The following is a 16,803-nucleotide window of genomic DNA, read 5'->3' on the forward strand; positions in this document are numbered from 1 at the left end:
GGGAAGGGTTTAACTCAAAGCGGATTCACAATTGTTACATTTTCTAATTTTATCTTTCTCAGTCTTTTATTTGCTCTAGTGCACTCCAAGTGTCTTCATATCCATTCTTCTATTTAATTATCCAAAGTGCTGTGGACTAAGCGATTCTGTTAATGTCATGGAGGAAATGGAAAAGGGAGGGAGACCTGCTCAAGGTCATTCCTAAGTGGCACAGTCAGAACAAAATCAAAATAATCATCTTGTTTTCTTTTCTCAACACTGGTTCTTTACTAAGTTGGAGATATGGATTTGAAGGCCAATAGTCAGACCCAGGGCCTCACTCCAGCCAAATGCAGGTAAAAGGAGACATCTGCATAGACTGAATTACTCTGGGGAGCCAGGGTTTCCAACTTGGATTGCGCCCTTCCTCCCCTCTATGCAGAGGTAGCAATGACAGCCTGCTAACTTTCCCATCAGAACATGACTTTGTTGTTTATTTGATCCCAAAGCCATACAACAGTGATTTTTCTATTATCTTTTCTTTTCTTTTCTTTTTTCTTTTTTTTTTTTCCATAGTGGGAAAATCCTCCTGTGAAATGCCCTGGAAAATAGGAATTGAAACTTTGATTAGCAGCAGGTTGATCTTATTTTGCAGTGGTGTAAATTAATCTCTCCATGTTCTGAAAGTCCTGTCCCCACAGGATCTTATCTTGTATGTACTTCAAAGCACTCCCCTCCCCATGCCCGGGAAGCTGTGAAGACACAGTGTTAAACACTGGAAAGTAATAGCTCTGGTTACATGCAACCAAAGTCAGGTTTGAGGACCAAATTGGCTTTTTGTTGTTGTTTTGTTTAGAATCAAAGAGATCGAACACACTCAGTAGCATTTCAAATTTTGTCCCAGGTATGCACTGGGAAAAAAAAAGGAGAAAGAAAGAAAAGGAAAAAAGAAAAGAACAGAACAAAACAAACAACAAAACAAAACAAAAAGTACATCTTTCTTTCACCCAATACTCCTTCAAACAGATTACTCATCAATTCATTGATTAATTTTCTCTTCGTCAGGAAAAAAAAGTATTTTGATTTCTTTATGCACTTTCCACCATTGTACCAGTGTGAAATGTCCCTCTCGTTCCTGCAGCATCTGAACATACATTATATTAGCAGTCACCATACCGACTCTTAATTATGCATTTAACTCTCTCCCAATAGATAGTGCACTTTCAGAGAATAGGAATAAGAGGACTGTAACCTCCATCATTTACAATGATTGGCAGTACACTCAGAATTTAGAAATTTCTCTGAAAATGTTTATTGAACGGATGATGAATGAGTGATGGAATGAATGAACAAATCATCGCTCTTAATCTTCAAAATGACTCTTCATGACAGATAATAGACCTGAAAGTTTTGAGATGGGAAAGATAAGATCAGAATGCTTCGTTCATAACAATGCTCATACAAAAAATCAATTGCAAAGGTAAAATTAAAATTCAAGGATTTATTTTTTCAAACTTGCCTTTACTAGAAGCTGCAGATGAACGTTTGTACAAAAATATGGTTCTGATTGTTGATTTTTTTGTCCATTTAGTTTAGCAAGCAAGAATAGCATCTAGGTAATGTTTTGGTGTGTGTGTGTGTGTGTGTGTGTGTGTGTTTTCCTAAATGACATAGGTTTGATAACTAAGGCAACTCTGAAAGATGTGTCTTGGGAATAGTATTTTAACTTAAAAAATTTCTTTCCTGAAATAGTACCTTTGCTGAGCTCTGTCAAATTTATTGTCTAAGAGCCGCAGAAAACAAGGGTACAAAGCTTAGAGGACTGTGGCCCAGTGCTAAAATAATTAGAAAGGGTTATGGATGGCGATGCCCAAGGACTTCTGGGATAGGGTGATTTCAAGGAGTTTCCATGTTCACAGATGAAGTAGGTTGTATTCAGCTCTGCTGCTGGACCGGGCAGATTCTTGATGCTAGGATGAAGGAATCCTATGGAAAGTCTTGTGGCCCACGCACCTGTGACATTTGCTGCCCCTGAGTTGCCCTGGAATAGCTGCTCATCAGCTTCCAAGACAGCATTTGAGGGAAATTAAGTCCCCTTACAATGGGTTTTTTACTAATTAGAGAATGACGCCATAATTTAAAAAACAGAAATGGTAATAATGGTAAATTTTATACACATCCTAACTGCCTAATATGAGTCTCAGAATATAATTATTGATTATTGTTTAGTATTTAAAAAATGACATGTTAGTAATTTATCTTCTTTGTCAGAATCCCTAGAATAGTAAAAGGATACAAGCTATGATGAAAGAACAGTCTCACCTCTGCTGTTTCCTAGCTGTGTGGGTTTGCTCATTTCTCTTTGTTTCTCTGGGCCACAGACTCTTAGCATGGAATCCTGATACCTGTATTCCAGAGTGAGCAGCAGGATGCATGGGGCAGCGTATGAGGAGAAGGCCTGGAGGGACCTGCTGTAGGAGACCCTGCTTCCTGTCTGTCAGCTCTGGGACTCTGGCAAGCTGTGTGATCTGTCTGACCCTTGGTGATGCTCATCTGTCAAACAGAAAAGTAATAATGACTCTACAGGTCACTGTGCAAAGTAAACAAATTAATCTATGTAAAACTCAGAATGCATAACATAGCAAGTGCTCTAAAATACCATTTTATTTATTTTTGTCTTCCTTCTCCTCTGGCAGTTTCTTCTGTGATGAAGTGGAGACTCAAGATGCCTATGAAGAAAGATGGCAAATGTGAGAATCAGAGGTACTTATTGATCCTGTTCTAAGGCTGGACAGAGCCCGAACTGTTAGTGTTGAGATAGGACCTTACCGTGTGGCATTGTCAGTTGATTCTTTATTGCATGCTTTTCTTGAAGAATGAAGGCACAAAAGGACTCACAGCCAATAACTTCAGGGCCAGTGTTTTATTCAATCGGCCTGATGGGCACAGCATTACAGTGCACATGGATTTAAGTGGCCAGAGCCCAAGAGCCAACTTCGTATCCATGCTCACTGGAGAGTGTTGTGCTGCCCACATGCAGAGCAGAAGCTCTCTGAAATAGATGTAGGAACCTCTTAGAAGCTGACAGCATCTCTCAGGTTTCTTAGGCCCTTTCTATAGCAATCTGATGATTGCAATGTGAATGGATTAGAAATGTTAGAAATGGGCAATGGGTGTATGGGTAGTGGTGGTAGCACTGTTGGTCAAAGGAGAATAGGTGGCTTTTAAGTTGTATCTCTGACCACTGCCCCCAAATAGTCTTTCTGGGGAAAGCAATTGTTAAGTGTTAGAGGAATGTAACTTAGCTTGGAGATGGAAGACCTGGATTCTAGCCCTCCTCTATTGATTGACATTTCCATGATGGGGGCAGCCCATGTGACCCTTTGGACCACCATCTGCTCTCTTACTTTGTATATTGAGAAAAGTGGTGAATATTGTATATAATATTGCTTTGCATGTTCTATCAAGCCACACAAGTTATTACTATGATACTCACATGGTTGTTACTACCTTTGTGAGGGATGGGGAAATAGCTAGTTCATGTTCTCAAGGAACTAATACCTTGAACTAGAGTAAAGATTCCTGTGTTCTATAAAGAGATGAACCCTTTAAATCCACACCAAGAAGCACAATTAGAATCTTTAGTCTCTAAAACAAAGATGGTGATGGTTTTGTTTTGTATGGTCCTGCTCACCTGGATGCCTGAGTGGTACTTAATGAAATAAAATTATCTCCCTATCTGGTCTCCAGCATGATTTCTGGACTAACTGTGGGCATACTAAGCTTCAGTTCTAATGGGAAGTTCCTTGTACCTTCACATGAGTGACTTCATCATGTGACTCTTCTCCCATTAGAAATGACCTGTCCTGGTCACATCCTGGCCAGCTCTGACTCCCTTTGCTATGGATTTTCACTTAGTGCTGTAGTTCATTGTCCTAGTTCTACTAAAATAACACTTCTCATATTGTGATGGATTTGTTCTTCTATCTTCTCTGTCCTTATAGATGGCAAAGCTTCAGATCGAAGGCATTGTCTAGCATCTTGACATTTCAGTTCCTTCTGAAGCCCGGTCTAACGTTAGACCTTCAACACATATTTCAGAGAGAGAAAAAGCAAATGAAAAAAAAAGAAAAGAAAGCCTTCAAGGTCGAGGGGCAGAGTGATGTCTAGGAAGGAGAGGAGAATGTGAAGCCACCTCGATGCCAGGGTGCCTGAGGAACACTTGAAGTGAATATGGGAGTCTACAGGGCTGACAGTGGGTGAGTAAGGACAGCCTCTGTCCACGGTGACAGCAGAGGCCAGACCTAGGATGGTTGACAGGCTTTGGCCAGCATAGTTCTTCTGGGCAGAGAGATCCAACGTGGGTTAGACAATTACAGTGTGGAGATGTTGCTAAGAGTTCATTGTTATTTATGAATACAGGGAAAGACGCCTTCCCCAGAAGACTCCCTCTGCTCCTCCTGTCTCATTTTGCTACAGTTGTCACTCTGTGATTCTGGGTAAGCAATAACTGGGGGAGAGGGAATTCAGGGAACAGGGAGGGAGTGAGGGCAGGAAGGGGAATTCTGTTTGAAAAGGACAAGGAAGAGCATCGTGTGTGGGCTACTGGGATCTATCCTGTTTCCTAATTTATTGCTCTTATTTCTAGAATCTACCACCAGGCTTCGTGCACTGGGGATTTAGTAAAGTTTGAAGTGACTCAACTCAGAGCTTTGTTCACATCTCTTCCTGGTGCCCCTGAACTTGCCCCCACCGGACCTTCTCCATCACTCTCTGACCCTCCACCCATCTCTTTCCTTCATAGCACTCAATTAGTCTAAAACTTTATCATACAGCTATTTACTTGTTGCATGTCAGACTTTCCCAGTATGATAGCTCCAGAGAGCAGGAACTTTATATGATTTGTTCAGCTCTTTATTCCCAGTACCTACAATGGTATCTATACACACTTGAGCCACATCCCCAGCCCCTACACGAGCAATATTCATTGAATATTGTTGGTTAAATGAGTAAGTGCCAAAGGCTATTTTGCCATACTGAAAGAAGCTGGTGCACTAAAATAGATTCTGCAAACTTTCAACAGGCCCAAATAACATGTGACTGCCACTAACTTCCCATGTGATGAAAGGATCATAAAGAGTGTCCATGCCTCAGAATGTACCTGTTGTGTCTCCAACATTACCTGCGTCTGCCCTATTCACATCTGCAAAGGATTAGATTTCACCACTGTACTTCTGAATCATGTTTCACGTGGCCTCTGAACCTCCCGCATCACCATGCTCTCACTAGGTCCTCCACCCATTAGGTAGGAAGTCCCCTGAGAGCAGGGACTGGGCTACCCCATTTATCACTGCATCTTCTACAGTTAAAGTGGGCTGCCTGCTAAATAACCTTTGTTCTAAAAATCTCTAAGAATGAATGGGGGGAAAAGAAGTGAATGAATCACTTACTATGTTTTCCCTCAACTCAAATTATCCTAAACTCTCAGGCTACATTGGTATTTCTGCAACAAGACTATACACATGTCATTTTCGGGCATAAAGATGTTCAATAACTTTCCATTACTTATATAATTAATCACATACTTTCGTCCCTGACCCTCCCACCAAGCTGAGGTGGCAGGATTCATAGGATGGAGTTGCTGCACTGAAGGTCCAGAGAGTCAGGGGTACTGTTCCAGTGGGTAGAAAATGCAAAGCATCAAACCAAAGAGGATTCTTCTTGAGCCTTAAGATTTAATGACATTTTCTTGGCTAGATTTTGGACTCTCTTGAGACCTATCCCAGTTTCTGATTTCTTTTTCTCCCTTTGGGATTAGCAATATATTGTGTTTGTATTTTGGAAACTCAGAGTGCCTCTGGCTCCACGGTTCACAGCCTTGAGATGAAAGGTTGAGTCTCAGTCATGTATGATTAAGGTGATATCCAGATGAAACCTCATACTTTAGACTTGAGATCTATTGCTGAAATGAGTTTAGAGTTTTGTGGCTTATAGGATGAAACAAGTGTCTTTTACATGCAAGAAAGACAAGAATTGAGCATGGCTGGGCTGGAATGCCAAGGGGCTGAGTGTTTATATGTCCACAAAATGAACATGTCAAAACCCTGATCTCCCTGTGGCTGTACTTGAAGACGGACTTTTAATCAACAGTAGCTGCATGATGTCACAGGGTGAGTCTCTGGTTCAACAATTGGTGCCCTTAGCAGAAGGAACATCAGAAAGATTGTCTTCTCTCTGTCTCTCTCTCCATGCACCACTTCAGAGAAAGGCCATGTGAGGAACAGGCAGAAGTCCACTCTCTGCAAGCCAGGACAAGTACCCCCATTAATAATCAACCCTGCCAGACCTTGATCTGGAACTTAGGGCCTTCACAACTGTAGGAAAATAGATTTCTGTTTGTTAAACCACTCAGCTTACAGCAGAACAGACAGATCCATACACCATGAATCACAAAGCCTGCAGTGACCTCAATACACATTCTTCTGTTCTTAGAATCTCAAATCCTTAGGCACCCTGTGCTCTGCCCACATAGATGGCCAGTGCATCCCACTTTCTTTGCTGTTTTGCTCACATATGAAGTGGATACTCCATGAAACTCTATTATATTAAATGAAAGTAAATTGAATCGAGACAAAGCATTGGGTAATTTTAACTTTATAGCTGGAGAATAGGCCTGAATTGGCCAATTTAGGAAATGGATTTTAGCGGTAACCAAATGCACTGATCTAGTTAATGACAATAGACCAAGCTACTGCGGCTGCATGCTTACAAGCACTTTTGAGGAAAGTATGTTTGTATGGACTGTAGTACCCCGTGGAACAAAGAAAGGCTGACTCACATGGATGTGAATCTTTGCTCTATATCTTGCCAGATGTTGTTCAGGAAAATGTCATCGATCCTCTCTATGCCTTGGTTTTCAAATTTATTAAACGGGAAGAGTGGTTCCTATTTGCCATCTGATAACCAAAAGAGAATGAATGAGAGAGTGAATGGGACAGGGTTTGCACACCAGAGCTTTGCAAGCCATAGACTGGCAGCGTGGGAGTTTGGTATTGTGCCAAGGAGCACAATGCCTGACACATGCTTGACGTTTCATCAACGTCTGTGGAACAAATGCTCTTTTGAGATGAGTACTCTGTTTGGCTCCAATACATCCCCCTGAGCTTTACCAGCCCATGCTCAGCCAGCACTGTGTAATCCTGGCAGTAGCATAAGGACAAATACTTGCTCATTCTGTTTTAGTTTCCTGTACTGTGTATGTACGAGGTAGAAGTTTACTAATTTTTAGTGACACAATCAATGTAATCATGATTCTTGGCCATAATCTAGGTTTTTCTTAAGTTATTATTTAAGAAGAAAGTATTCCTAAATAATTTAGTCCCTTACAGTGAAACTAGATGGTGACTGGTGCTATTTATGAATGGAGTTTGCTCCATCAGGTCCTGAAGGAAAACTTAACAAAGCATTTAAAAATTGTCATGAAATAACTTATGGTTTTATTCTATTCAATATCTTCCTTGACTCCATCTTGTAAGTCAAGTTTGTATGGTCTCTGAAATATAGGCTGCATGAAGGTAAGTTCTGTGTCTGACTTTTTCATTCTTTGTGGAGTGAGTAAATGAATTTATTAAGTGTATACTAATTTCAAGTTTTCACCAGCCTTCCTTGGCTTGCCACTAATAAGTACATTGTTTTAAAACTTTGAAACAAACTTCAAAAGCCATTTATTTTTTAAATACCTTTTAGTTATACATGGGCACAATATCTTTATTTTGTTTATTCATTTTTATGGGATGCTGAGGATCTAACCCAGTGCCTCACGTGTGTGAGGCAAGCATTCTATCACTGAGCCACAACCCCTCCCTTCAGAAGCCATTTATTGATAAATTTCCTTGCAACTAATAACTGTATTTAATATCACATGCTACCTCACAGTTTTCAGACTTACTTCATTTAGTTATTTTAGCACTCTTGAACCACAAAGAAAAACATTACCTCTTTGTGAACCATAAGAAAAACCATTACACCTGCTAATTTATTTCAGTATTTTAAGAAATAACATATGATTTATTTTAAATAAATTAATTTTATTTTCTCACAATTTGGAGGCCATGAGCACAAGATCAAAATAGCTGCATGGTCAGATCTTGGTGAGAAACCCTTCCTGGCTTGCCGACGGATGTCACCTTGCTGGGTCCCCACACAGCAGGGAAAGAGAAGGAAGACAGAGAGGTGTCTGGTGTCTCTTCTTACATGGGCGCTGATCACACCATGAGGAGCCCACCCTCATGGCCTCATTACCTAATCACCCACATTCATCAGGATTCCACATAGGAGGTTTTCTTGGGGCACATAATCTGTAGTCTAGGTAGTGCTGATCATGTGCGGCCAGGCTAGAATTCCCCCCAGATTCTGTCAATTCTGGCTAATACAATATTTCCAAGAAAGTAAGCTTTCTCTACTTCTCCCTCCAAAGAATTTATGATCCCAAATCATTTTTTATAGGTTCTTCTTGATTTTCTTCTAATTAATCTAGCCAGTCCTCCATGGCTAAGGAATTTTCTCCACAGGAGAAATTTGGTAATATCTGGTGATTTCTTTTTGACTATTGGGAAGTGTTGCTGTCGTCCAGTGGGTTCAGGGCTGTGAATTAGTACCCTATGATGCACAAGACAGTTCCCCACCACAAAGACTAATGTAAGCCCAATCCTGCCAACACTGAGAGCCCTTGACCTAGATAAGTGAAGACTCTCGTTGCACTTTTTGTTTTTGGAGCTGGAATTCTTTGTGTGACAGGTGGTATCACAGGGCTTCTGACCAGCTCCAGTGGCCTGGAAACTCAGTCCTTCATTATTACTCAGAGGGACTCAGATCCAAGTTCTGATTTCAGCCCTGGCATTTCATGACTTAACCCAGTGCAAAAATTTGCATCTGCCAAGTCCTAACTATCAATGTCAAGTGCAAGAGTAACTGTCTCCGAATTCCAGATCCTTTTCATAAAGGGGTGGGGGGAGGTTTTATGGAAAGGAAGGATGTCATATCAAAATGGAGAATAAGAGAATGAGAAATAATGTAGATTTGGAAGCCAGCACTTCTTAATACTAGGGATGTCATTTTGGAAAAATTACTGACTCTTTCTGAACTTCTGTTTCCTCATTTGAAAAGTGAGGATAATTATATATACCTTATAGCATTGAGCTTGTACCTATGATAATATGAATGTGGATATGGTGCCAAGTTGAAGTAGTAACAATGGTAGTTATTAACAGTAATGACAGCTACAAATGATAACTAGCATATTATTAAAATAAAATATTTAACATTTCTGCCTACCTTTATGTTAGTGCTTCCATTTCAGCCCTGAATCAGTTGAGGCTTAGAAAGGTCAAATGACTTGCCGAGGACCCCAGGGCTGGACCAGGTTGGCCTGGGATTCGAGTCTGGTAAATCAGGGGTTCCTATTCTCAGCTCCTGCCTGTATTTAGCATTTTATTCAGTAACCAGTGTGCTTTATAAATGGTGCAGGCAAAAGGTTATGGTCCACAGGTGGGCTGTGTGAAGGGTCAGGGTCAGCCAGGGCAGTGTGACTGTGGCCATGTGGTGCCCGCTGCCTCATCAGGGCCTGGGAGAAGGTGACCTGCTTGGATAAAGGACCCTGTGGAGCCTGAAACTCTCAGAAGCTCTGGATTGAAGGCCCTGCTGGATTACACAGCCCCTGTCCAAAAGGCCCACAGCAGTGAGGGAGTGCAGCTCTGTGGACAGTACAGATGCTAAAACAGTCCTTCTCCATGGAGCATCCGTGTGACCTGCTCTTTACAGGAAGTCCAAGGTGCCCCCCACAGCTTGCGTTCAGTGCCAGCGCTGCTCTCTCTTCTTCAGAGCCTGCTCAGGAGCGGGGCCCCGGTGCTGGTTAATTAGCCATCTAAGGGATGGCAACTCCTAATAGGACATTGCATTCCCTTTTAACCACAAGGCCATTGTTCCCTCCCCACCAGGTGCAGCTGACCTAGAAACAGGCCGCATTGTACCTACGCTGGGACTATTTAGCAAGCAGCCTATTTTCTGCTCCAGGTCAGCCAACAATGGAAGAGGCGGCACAGAGAGGGGTAATACCTGCGTGTGGAGGGGAGTTAAGTCCTCACTGAAGCCATTATGACACAAAGGAGAAGAGGCAGCTCTGTGAAATTGGTGGCATGCAAGCACCGAGGCACTGTCTCGCTGAGCAACAGACAGGTTGTAATGCCATTGCCCTGTTTACCCAAGCCCGGGGAGGCGACCGCCAGTGACTTCCCCATCTGCCAGCCTGTGCTCTAGCACCCAACTCATAGTTAGCACTCAGATATTGGTGGCTTTTCCAAAGCCACACACATTGGCCATGCTGAAAAGTAAGCAGCAGACACTGCCCCTGTGTGGCACCTCCTTACTATTCCCCAGCTTTCTCCATCTCCAGAGCCTGGCTGTCCGTGCTCATGTCTGAGCTCTGCCTTGCCATGATGTCCCCACTCCTGAGCTCTTGGGTCAGACATATGCACTGATCACAGACCCCCTTTACCAACTTTCAGCTCCCTCTTGTGGTCTCTGATTCACCTACTATTTATCATGATGGTTCTGTCTAAATCAGACTCTGCTTGGAGGGCACCTCCCTCCTAGGCAAGAAGGCAAGGCAGTTGCAATAGCTAATGAGTTAGTACTGATTTCCAGCTTAATAATGAGAAAGTAACTTGGAGTATCTTTCATACCATGCTGTATAGTAACCAATCATTTTCTCATATATTAATAGATAACTTAAAGTTGTTTTAAATTTTTCAATGAATGCCAAACGTTACTACCAGCACACCAAGTAGACTACTTGCCTGAATCTGGGCATGTCTAGGTGGGAGAAAATGCAGAGAAGGAGACACTTTTTAATTCAACACCTCACACTGTATGAGGCCCCAAGTTATTTTCTCATTATTAAATTGGCAATCTGTACAAACATCCGCTTACTGTATGCTCTCGGGCTGCCTTGGGGGTACAGAAGGGAAGGCAGAAGATAAAGGATATGTGAGCAAGCTGCAGGAGCTCAGAGCTGCTGGAAGAACTGGGAGCCAGTGAAGAATGAACCCTCAGAGTTACCTAAGCAAGAGTCGAGGTGTTGGAGAATCTGCACACCCACTCTACTCACTGGTTAAAGGCACCTGCCCGGGGATGCTACTCCCTTGGTTCTCTGCCACCTGGCTCTTGGGAAGTTAAACAAGCTGCCTTGGAGTGGGAAGCACTTAGGCACACAGTGGCAGGTGGCAGCTGCTGGGAGCTGGGTGGGCATGCATTGAGAAGTCGAGGCAAGGGGAGACAACGTGGGCACAGTAGCCTCAACCTGGATCCTCACTAAATTGGGAAGGAACTTTTATTGAATGTCTGGTAGAATAGACATCTTGTGTTCAGGGTTTTATATACTATCTCACCCAATTTAATCTTCACAATAATTTCTCAAAGGTGGTATCAGTATTCCTGGTTTCATTTTTAAGAACTGGGACTCAGAGACCATAAAACCCCTTCCACACGTGCCATCACGAAGGGGCACACAGCGTTCATCCGACCCTGTTCTTTTCACTTTCTGGAGCATAGTTATCAGAATTCAAGCACTAGTTTCTTTTCTCACCTGTATAGAAATTGTTTCTGAACCTTCAGATTGAAAAGTGACTGAGGAAATAGGAATCAAAACAGTGAAGCTTACAGTTGTGAGGAGACTTTGAAACATGGCCCTTCCTGGGCTGCCTCATCTCACCGTTAATGACCTAGAAAAGGGAGGAAATGACACTTTAATGAAATCAGCACATGGTCTCAGAATGGAAGGTGCTCTCAACATCCACTCTTTAGGATAAAGGGACAGGGTGTGTAAATCCAGTGTACAGAGAGAGATATCAGCCCCTCAGAAGTCTCTAAAGATAGGATAACAGGGCAAGGAGCTAGGGAAGCCTGCTAACTTAGCCCTGGAGCAAATTAACCAAAGGTCCAAGAAAGGAGGAGGAGGAGGAGGAGGAGGAGAGGAGGAGACTGAAGCAGAACACACCTGACAGGCATTCAGAGCTGCTGAGGCTATTTCCAGAAGTAGGATAAATGTGGTGACACTTGATCAATGAGGAAGAAGTGAGATCCTGCCTTCAAGGAGGCTGGGGAGACCAATTCCTGACACAGGGTTTATTTCCAAACCCTGACACTTCAAGGGAGAGCATCTGAGCAAAGAGCCAAGGTCCTATGAAGAAACAGAGCATGTGCATGATTGTGTTGCTTGCAGGGGAGGCGGTGCCCAGAGCTTACTCTAGTAATGAATCCCCTGCACTTTCAGATGGACCTGCACGTGTTTCCTGGTGCTTCCAGGAAGAATTGCAGAGTAGAACATTACTCTTTCTTTTTCAGCTGAGTGGGCTAAAGGCCGGAAGTGGAGAGAGAGTGTGGGGCTTACAGAGCCACACAACCCCTGTCTCTCTGGTCTCTCTCAACCCCTTTTTCCTTTTGGGGTAACTCTCCTTGACTATAAAATGAGGGAATTTCTGTTTTTCCTCATTTTTTTTTAGATGAAGCACATTACCAAAAGTAATAAAATACTGCACAGAAGTTTATTATACTCATCAAATTAAACCAAAGCTATGGGAAGTGAAATGAAAATGGGAGTTCAAGAGTCCTACCAGCTCTGCCCCTTCCTCATCCCCAGAACCGGTCTTCAGAGTAGAACTTTGTTTTCGAGGATATGTTGAAAACCTATCTATCTTCTGATTTTTCCACAAGTATTCTACCAGTTGTAAAATTGTTTCCAGTTTTATTGAGGGAAGATTGCTAAAGGAAAATTAGATATATTTTTATTGATCCATTGTAATTATACCTAATTGTGAGATTCATTATGCCATATTTGTAGATGCACCTAATTTGATTTTTATCAATTGGATATATTTATGGTATATATGTAAACATTGTGAAAGATTTTCCACAACCAAGCTAATTATAATATCCATTAACTCACAGAGTTATTATTTTCTTCTGTCTATTGAAAGCACATAAGATCTGCCCAATTAGTAAGGTTTAATTTGAAATATGATATTGCCAACTGTAGTCATTACATCATGTTACATCTCCAGAACTTATTCAGCTTGTGTAATGGAATCTATGTACTGGACCAACATTTTCTCATTATCCCTCCCCATAGCACAGCGCTCTACTTTCCACATCTAAGTGAGTACTTTAGATTCCATACATAATTGAAAAAAACAGCATTTGTGTTCCAAGTCTGGCTTTTCTTCACTTGACATGATGTCTTCAACATTTATCTGCATTTCCCCAATGGCTGGATTTCCATCTTTTCTGGCTGAATAATCCTCCATTGGGTGAGCATACCATTCCATATTGATCCATTCATCCACTGATGGACAGTTAGGTGCTTCCACTTCTGAGCTATCACAAATAATGATGCCCTGAACAAGTATCTTTCGAATATCCTGATTTTAATTCTTTTGGATAAATTCCCAGAAGTGGGATTATTGGATCATATGGTAGCTCTATTTGCAATTTTTTTCAGGAAACTTAATCTACTTTTCCATAATGGCCTTAGCAATTCACAATCCATTAACAGTGTATAAATCTATTTTTCTTTATAAATTTATCAGTTTCAAAATATTGTAGCTTAATATTCTCTACCATTAAATATTACATAAATATAGATTCTGGTTTGAACTGCAGAAAAACCATTATGGAAAGCAACTCACTTGAGCAACTGTGATCCTGATACTCCCTTCAGGTTCACGGCCATTAGTCCCTGAAGCACCTGGGTTGCTTACTTTAAATTGATCATTGCCCAGTAGTCTAAACACATCAGAGGCTGACTCTGAAGTAACAGACGCTCACTGGAGAAATGAAAGGTCAGAGCTAATGGGTTGTCTTTTTTTTTTTTTTTTTTTCAGCTGAAGGGATCAAGCAATTACTCAACAGTCCTAAAATCATCCCCAAAACTTAGCACTAAAATGGAAAAAAAAAAAAAAACAGAAGGAAGAAAAGGAAGAAAAAAAGAAGGGAAGTGGGAGAGAAGAAAGAAGGGGATGAAGAAGGAGGGAAGAAAGGAAAGAAGGAGAAAAAGGAAAAGCAAAGAGAGAAGTAAGAAATGGGGAAAAGAGAAGGGAAGAAAAAAGGGAGAGAGAGGGTAAGGAAAGGAAGGGAAAGAAGGAAGGAATGTCCTCAGAGGAAATCTGGAGGGCATGTTAGTAGAATGACCACCTCACTCTGGGAACCAATCTACACTTTCCAAGTTTTAACCCTGCGAGTCCTGGGCCTTAGGCCTGGTTCTTCCCAATTTTCAGCTCCATGTTCCCCTGTAATACCATACCATTCCCAATCAGGATGACATCAGGAGTAGACAGAAAATATATTCAAGAACTTTGCCAGAAAGCTCCTGGATATTCCAAGCCAAGAAATGGGGGCAGATTGGCCGGTGTCCATCCAGAGCCTATTCTTGGCGTAGATGGGGATGTGTGGGTGAAAGCAAAGCAGGTTTTCAGCTTGGCCAGGGCCTTGTGGTGCAAGGCGCAGATTGAGGACCAGATCCAGATTCCCCTCCCACCCCCGCCATTTCTGACATTGTTCTGGTGTTTCTGCAGTGGCATGAGGTTTAGCTTCCTTGCAAGATTCAAGATTCAAATTACATTAATTTGTGGGTGCACCAAAATGTGCAAGTGTACCTTTGCCCTCAGATCCTCACTAGCATTTATTATTGAATTCCTCATGATTGGCATTCTAAATGGTTGAGATGAAATCTCAGATAGTTTTGATTTGCATTTCCCTGAATGCTAAGGATGCTAAACATTTTTTTTTCACATATTTGTTGGCCATTTGTATTTCTTCTCTCTTCTGTCAAGAAATGTCTGTCTTTATCATTTGGCCATCTATTGATTGGGTTACTTGTTTTGTAACTTTAGTTGTTTGTTGCTTTTTTGGTGTTACATTTTTTGAATTGTTTGCTGGCAAAGATTTCCCCCCATTCCATAGTCTTTCTCCTCATGCTTTTTATAATTGTTTGCTTTGCTGTGCAGAAGCTTTTAATTTGAATCTATCCTACTTACTGATTCTTGGGTGACATCTATTAATTTTAAAATTATACTTTTTGCAAAAACTTAACCTACAATTGTTCTGTATCAAAAAAAAAAATGTATAATAGAGATTTCTATTTCAGCCATAAAGAAAAACTAAATTATGTCATTTACTTACAAATGGATGGAACTGGAGAACATGCTAAGTGAAACAAGCCAGAATCATAAAGTCAAGGGTCAAATGTTTCTCTTGTGTGTGGAAGCTAGAGAGAAATTAGAAATTTCTTTTAAAAAGAGGAACTCATAAAAATAGAAAGGAGAACAGTGGAGTAGAGGAAGTGGATTGAGGTAGAGGGAGAAGGGATGAGAAAGGGGAGAAACCACAGAGTGAAATGGACCAAATTATGCTATGCATACATGCAAACATATCACAATGGACTCCACTTTTATGTATAACTAAATTGCGCCACGTTTAAAAAAATGTACATAGAGAAAGAAGTCCAATAGTGTAGAAAAAGCGGGTTGGAGGGAAGGGAAAGAAGAGGAAATACTGGGAATTGAAATGAGCAAATTGTTTGTATTAATAAATCTGTCACAAATAACTTTAATTCATTCATTTATCCATTGCCATTCAGCCAATGGCAAATCCTCCTTCAGAGTTTAAACTTGGTTAAATTATTTCTTGTTTTCTGTGAGTTCTTCCCTTGGCCCCTCTAAACACATAGTGAAAATGTGAACTTCATAATAAAGGAAATTAGATTTTTGTTAAACTGAAATTCATAATCACAAATATTAGTAATTTAATTCTCCTAATTCTTCAAAAACAGATTTTGGATATTTAATTGCCTAACCCTCTATAAAAAGTTTACATTTTAATTTAATTTCATATTTTATCATTTAATTTTCCATGAAATATCTAGGTTAATTTAAAAATTATTAGTTTTTGCAAGAACTAAATCTATGATAGTTCTGTATCAAAAATGTATAATACAGAAGACAAAACACATGCTAGTCTTTAGCAGAACTTATGAAATGAGCAATTGCAGCAACTATTTTGAAAGATTAAAAATCCCCAAATGGAGCTTTGTAATGAGCACACACAAGCGAGGTCAGAGACCAGTGAGACTTGGTTTTACCCTTGTCACTGTATCTTTCTTCATGAGCACCCACCCATCTGGCAAGCAATGTAAGGAGAGGACACTTAGAGCTCTACCCAGTGTTACCTGAGAAATCTAAGGATTCCTGCAGCAAGGCAGCTCTTCAGAGGGCCTCCAAGTAGTGTCTAAAAGCCCACCCTTAGATATCCACAGCTTAAACTCTCCCACATGCTCAGGATGCCACCCACCAAGAGACTCAGATTTTACTGGACCACAGTAATCTAGTAAATTGCTAGATTACACAATCCCTGTCTGCCATGAGCTGGAATGCAGCTGAGATCACAGCATTCTCATGCAGAGAGAAGGAACCCTGCTGAGGGATTACAATGCTGGATCTGCAGGTGGGTAAGCAGAGGCTCCCCTCCTAGCCTGCACAGCCAGTCAGAGTGAGCTCATGTGGAGGCACCATACTGAAGTGAGGCATTGGATGGGGCAGTGGATGAGTGGTAGAGCACCAGTCTAGCATGTGTGAGTCCTGGGTCTGCTCTTCAGCATCACCCAAAATAAAACTAATAAATAAAAAGGGAGCTTGACAACCAGGAGTTGCCAGAAGAGGAGTCTGTGGCAAATGAATAACTTCAGCCACCTCTCTTCCACAGATGCACTTTTGAAAG

Source organism: Callospermophilus lateralis, chromosome 8 (assembly GCF_048772815.1).
Source record: "Callospermophilus lateralis isolate mCalLat2 chromosome 8, mCalLat2.hap1, whole genome shotgun sequence".
NCBI lineage: Eukaryota > Metazoa > Chordata > Mammalia > Rodentia > Sciuridae > Callospermophilus > Callospermophilus lateralis.